The sequence below is a fragment of the Lissotriton vulgaris genome, unplaced genomic scaffold (genome assembly GCF_964263255.1).
Source record: "Lissotriton vulgaris unplaced genomic scaffold, aLisVul1.2 SCAFFOLD_2042, whole genome shotgun sequence".
In the NCBI taxonomy this organism is placed as follows: domain Eukaryota; kingdom Metazoa; phylum Chordata; class Amphibia; order Caudata; family Salamandridae; genus Lissotriton; species Lissotriton vulgaris.
In genome coordinates this window covers 163,126-168,999 of record NW_028255718.1, presented here as the reverse complement: position 1 = coordinate 168,999, position 5,874 = coordinate 163,126, and positions in this window count along the sequence as shown.

Here is a 5,874-nt window from a genome sequence, read left to right as displayed (position 1 = left end):
CTGTGGTTATTGCAGATGTATGTAGACCTCTTTTTCTCAATAAATGCTGCTGTATCTTGCATTACAATGGGTTTGAGTCAGCATTCTGTGCATTTAAGATACCCTCCTTTAGGGCTCGCATTAATTTTTTTGTCACTCTGTAAGCTCTGCAGCGCTCAGGCTTCGGTAGTGAAGAGTGCTGCCGCAACCAACTGCAAAGCAGCTAACCCACTGAGCAGCCCCGTATCTATGAGTGCCGCCAGGTATAACTTGATTTACCTCTTGTAAGGAGTAAGTACTGTGTCCAGACTGACTTTTTAAATTTCTTTTTTCATCCCAGTTCTTTTTTGCTCATCTCATTCGAAGAATGCAAAATACAACAAGACTTAGGGCAGGATGTACTAGCATTAGGAATACCGATTTCCTATTTGCAATTCTCTGAGTCGCAATTTGGAAATCGGAATTCCTAATGTATGAAAGCAACTCTTTTGAGTTTCATTAGCGATTGCTAGCGAGATTGAAATAGACTTACCTCATGCATTTTAGTGTGGTAAGTTGCAATTTGAGACCCATTAGGAATCACACCCATCACAGAGATGGCAACCTGCTGAGGTCAGCAGACCACAATGTCTATGATTGGTTTTTAATAAAGCAGTCTGTTTATTATTTTTTAATGCAGCCTGTTTTCCTTAAAGGATAGTGGAATGCATTTAAAAAGAAAAAAATAAGCTTTTTATTTTCATTTTTTAGGAGTAGACAGTGGGGTCCCTGGGACAGCTGCCTGCTCTCAAAAATATTTGTTTTCCATTCTTCAAAGGACCCCTATCTATTTGCAAGTGGGTTACCACCTCCTTCAAGGAGTCAGTAAAACTTGACCTTAATTCGGTCGCAAAACTTTCATACAGCACATTCAGATTCAGTAATTGGAAGAAATGCCGTAAACACGCCCCTTTTAAATACCAAATCGCAAACACTAGTTGCAAGTAGGTAATGTGTTACTGAATCACAATTTGTATTCGGTACATTTGTAAAAGCATTTTTATGGTTGGGCGTTTCTGACTGCAAAAATGCTTTGTACAAGTGGCCCTTAATGATTTACTCCCCCAGCAGCAGAACTAGCCAATGGGGCACTAAACTAATGGTGCAGCGCCAGCTTTGCACGTGTGCAGCAAAAGCGGTGGCATGAGCGCTGGCACAAGTTTTGTTTTTTTAAACAAATTAATCACTGCAAGCATTCATTTATTTGTGCTCCTCATGATTGCAGATATCTCTTTCAGTCTTAGGCTTGGAGCTAATATTTTGTTTGAAGTCCATGTTCGTGTTTTCCCAGCGGACGGCAGATGCTCCTGCTGTTCTTAGTCCATTCATCACACACTCCTGCTGGTGCTTGATGACTCTTCATGCTTCTGTGCGCTTTACCATTGGTGCAGCAGGTGCAGTGGCACGGAGCCCAGGGCTGTGGGGGGCCAGTTGAACCTTGTAAATTACTGTATATTAGCAGCCCAACAACAATCAAATAGGTGATTTCCTTTGCTTGCACCTGACCTCATGGCATCCTGATCTTTCCACAAATATGCATAAACCTGAGCTGGGCGTCACTGCTAGCACTGATGGAGGGCTGTATGCTTTAGAAGGAGAGTCGATCTCTCAGGACCATGCTCAGATAAAATTATCATTATTACGAGTCACTGCAGTGCCGACGCCTGAGCAGCAGGAACCCTTCGTCTACCTCTTCTTGGTTCATGCAGGACTTCATTCTACCTAAAACATGTTTCCTGTATGTTTCATTTAACAACACAGTTTGCTTCCTAAATGCAACGGCAAAGTTAGATTTTAGTGGGATGAACAGCACATAGGATTATACCTGCAAGCGTTTTGGAAATACAAAACAGACACACACACGCATCAACCCTTTTAATAATATCCACACCTTATGTCCATAATACTCCACTCCACATGTTGTAAAGAATTCCCCATCATAGGGAGGGGACGGCTTCACAAAAGAAGGGTCGAGAACGTGTTGCATCTTAAAAGGCTTGAAGCCTCTGCTCTGCATGCTGCAGATGTCCGCAGTGGATGCCATAACCATCTGTGCTACCTTACATGCTTACTAAGACACAAGAACAACAGTGTGTGTGTGTCAGTTGTAACTGAGGATCAACAAACGTTTTGGTTTAGAGGATCGCCTAAACCTTTTTGTTTAGTAGCTACAAGCACTTTCTTTCTGTAGCACTTTGCACTTTGCATTTCATGTTCACTGTGCTGCGGCTCACCATTACCAGTCCAACGAATACAAAATGCAATTGAGAATTGGTTGCAGGTTGCAGGCTCCACTCGTCCTCCACCGTTCCACAAGCAGGTAGTTTGGATCTTCCATTTATTTAAGGCAATTCCTGAAATATCAGAAATAGCTGTATAGTCCAGAAAAATCTTTCACACTCTCAGGGGATTCCTTTCTTTTCTTGCCCAACTCCTATGTGCTGTTTTTTTATTTTAATTCTTTTTTTTAAAACATTTTAAAGATCACACATGCTCATTTGACCACCTCGTAGTCGCACTGCACAACATAGTCCTTGTATGATACAGAAAGTAGTACAAAGCATTCAGTGGTAAGTGGCGCTCTTCAGTATACCTTTCTGCTGCTTACAGTCATTCGATAGACCTCTCCCCACACATCTGCCCCAGAGGACCTGTCGTCCGTACATTCTTCAACTGCATGCATTCGTTCGTCCTTTGCAGGGGTCTGGTGTTACCGTAGCCCCATTCCATAGCCCACCACGCTGCACCCTGCAATCCTCTTTTAGTATTCTGTGTCCAGCATCGCCCCTCTGTGTGCCCTTCCTCCTCTGCATTTTCGCCTTTGTCCACTAAGTATGCCTTATAAAGGGCGCAGTAGTCCCTAGGGTGGTTCTGCACAGACTGAAGCTCATTAGAAGTGTCCACCTACTCATTACAGTGTGCCATGTCCGAGTGCCGATCCCCCAATTTTGGAGCTGGGCCCCTTGCCCAGCGCATCGCTACTCTGCGCTTAGCTTATAGTAGTCCAATAACTACTAGCTTCCTGACCGATTTTCCTAGGTCCTTATCGTATCCCAATAAAGCTAGCATTGGTTCCATCTGTACAGTGAGGCTGTTTTAGGCGTCAATGCCTGGAAAACTCAATCAATCAATCAAAGCATTTATGTAGCGCGCTACTCACCCGAGGGTCTCAAGGCGCTTGGGTGGTCCTCTACTGCTCGAAAAGCCAGGTCTTGAGTTGCTTCCTGGAGGAGAGGTGGTCTTGTGTCAGGCGGAGGTGGATGGGGAGGGAGTTCCACGTCTTAGCAGCCAGGTAGGAGAAGGATCTTCCTCCCCTTGTGGCTCTTCGGATGCGCGGAACAGCGGCTAGGGCGTGGGTGGTCGATCGTAGCTGGCGGGTGGGAGTGTAGAAGGTCAGGCGGTCGTTGAGGTATCTGGGGCCTTGGTTGTGGAGGGCTTTGTGTGCGTGGGTGAGGAGTCGGAATGTGATTCTTTTGCTGACGGGGAGCCAGTGCAGGTCTCTCAGGTGTCCGGAGATGTGGCTGTTTCGGGGGATGTCCATGATGAGTTGTGCTGAGGCGTTCTGGATGCGCTGGAGTCTTTTCTGGAGTTTGGCTGTGGTTCCGGCATAAAGGGTGTTCCCGTAGTCCAGTCGGCTGGTGACCGTCTTCCTGGTTTCAGTGGGGATCCACTGGAAGATCTTCTGTAGCATGCGTAGGATGTTGAAGCATGACGAGGAGACGGCGTTGACTTGTCAGGTCATCGAGAGGGAGGAGTCCAGGATGAATCCCAGGTTTTGTGCGTGGTCCGTTGGTTTGGGTGCGTTGCCGAGGGCAGGGGGCCACCAGGAGTCGTCCCAGGCGTAGGGTGATGATCCCAGGATGAGGACTTCCGTCTTATCAGAGTTCAGTTTCAGGCGGCTGTTCGTCATCCACTCTGCTACGTCTTTCATCCCTTCGTGTAGGTTGGCTCTGGCGGTGGCTGGGTCGTTGCTGAGGGAGAGGATCAGCTGGGTGTCGTCGGCGTAGGAGATGATGTTGAGGTTGTGTTGGCGTGCGATGGCCGCGAGGGGGCTCATGTAGATGTTGAACAGCGTGGGGCTGAGTGAGGATCCTTGAGGTACGCCGCAGATGACTTCGGTGGCCTCTGATCTGAACGGGCGGAGGCGGACTCTCTGGGTTCTTCCAGCGAGGAAGGAGATGATCCACTCCAGTGCCTTCTCCTGGATTCCGATGTTGTGCAGGCGCTGTACTAGGGTGCGGTGGCAGACCATGTCGAACGCCGCGGAGAGGTCCAGGAGGATGAGGGCCGCCGTTTCCCCGTTGTCGAGCAGGGCTCGGATGTCGTCGGTGGCTGCGATGAGGGCGTTCTCAGTGCTGTGGTTGGCCCGGAAGCCGGACTGTGAGTGGTCGAAAAATCCATTCTTCTCAAGGAAGGCGGCCAGCTGTCTGTTGACTGTCTTCTCGATGACTTTGGCAGGAAATGGCAGGAGCGAGATGGGGCGGTAGTTCTTGAGGTCGGTGGGGTCCGCTGATGGTTTCTTCAGTAGGGCGCTGAGTTCGGCGTGCTTCCAGCTCTCTGGGAAGGTGGCGGTGTTGAAGGAGGCGTTGGTGATGTCCCGGAGATGGGGTGCGATGATGGAGTCGGCCTTGTTGAAGACGTGGTGAGGGCAGGGGGTCGGGAGGTGATCCGGAGTAGATGGAGTTCATCGTGCGGATGATGTCTTCGGTGTTGACCGGTGTCCAGGCGCGGAGGGTGGTGGTGGGGGGCGTTGGTGCGTTCGTGGGGTGCGTCGGCTGTGTGCGAAAACTCCCTCCCAGAATTGAAGTATCGCTGGACAGTACAAAGCAGCATGTATAAACCCTTCTTCCTGCTCACTGCATCGCAGGCAGTTTGCAGATTCCTGTCGGCCATATCGGTACAATCTTTCCAGCGTGTATCAACTGGTGTCCCCATTTACAGATCCCTCCTTAGTTCTAGCGCAGCAGGACTGCCATACCTTATCTTCTATGGGCCTACCCAAGTCTCTCGGCTAGTCCGATCTTGCTTTAGTCACACGCTCGCGACTGCAGAAGGCTCCAGCTGGGAACTGCGAGGCCCAGAAGGCAGTGGGCACACCGGAGGACAGCTTGCCCCTCCCCCTAGCCACCGGGGGGCTACATAGACCATAGAGCCACCGGGGGGCTACATAGACCTCTTGCGTCTCCCGCACTGTGGGAGACGCTCGCGACTGCAGAAGGCTCCAGCTGGGAACTTCGAGGCCCAGAAGGCAGTGGGCACACCGGAGGACAGCTTGCCCTTCCCCCTAGCCACCGGGGGCTACATAGACCTCTCACGTCTCCTGCTCTGCGGGAGACGCTCACAACTGCAGAAGGCTCCAACTGGGAACTGTGAGGCCCAGAAGGCAGTGGGCACACCGGAGGACAGCTTGCCCCTCCCCCTAGCCATCGGAAGGACATAAGCGTCTGGTCCCTCCCGCTGCGCAGGACGCGTGCAGGCGGGCGCCGGGCTAAGCCCGGGCAAAGGGCGAGCGTCTGTGGCCGTCGGGGGCCGGAGGAGGCTGGGCTGGGCCACCCGAATCGTTATCGCCTCAAGAAGGTACTCTTGACATTGTAAGAGTGCCTTAATAGCACGAGAACCTAAGTAATGGGGAAGAGAAAATGTATGGAAGGAGGGGGTGAGGGCCCAAGTGTACTGACAAAGGGGAAGAAGTCAAAAAAGTCTAAGAAAGTAGCAATGCATGCAGGGGGGAACTGTGTTATGGACCGTATTGACGAGCTAATCGAGGAATGTGGAGCACAACTTACAACCAACCACCTCCCTAATCAGAAGCCAGAAAGTGGATGTAAGAGCCCCGTGGAAGTACTAAGGGGGGGA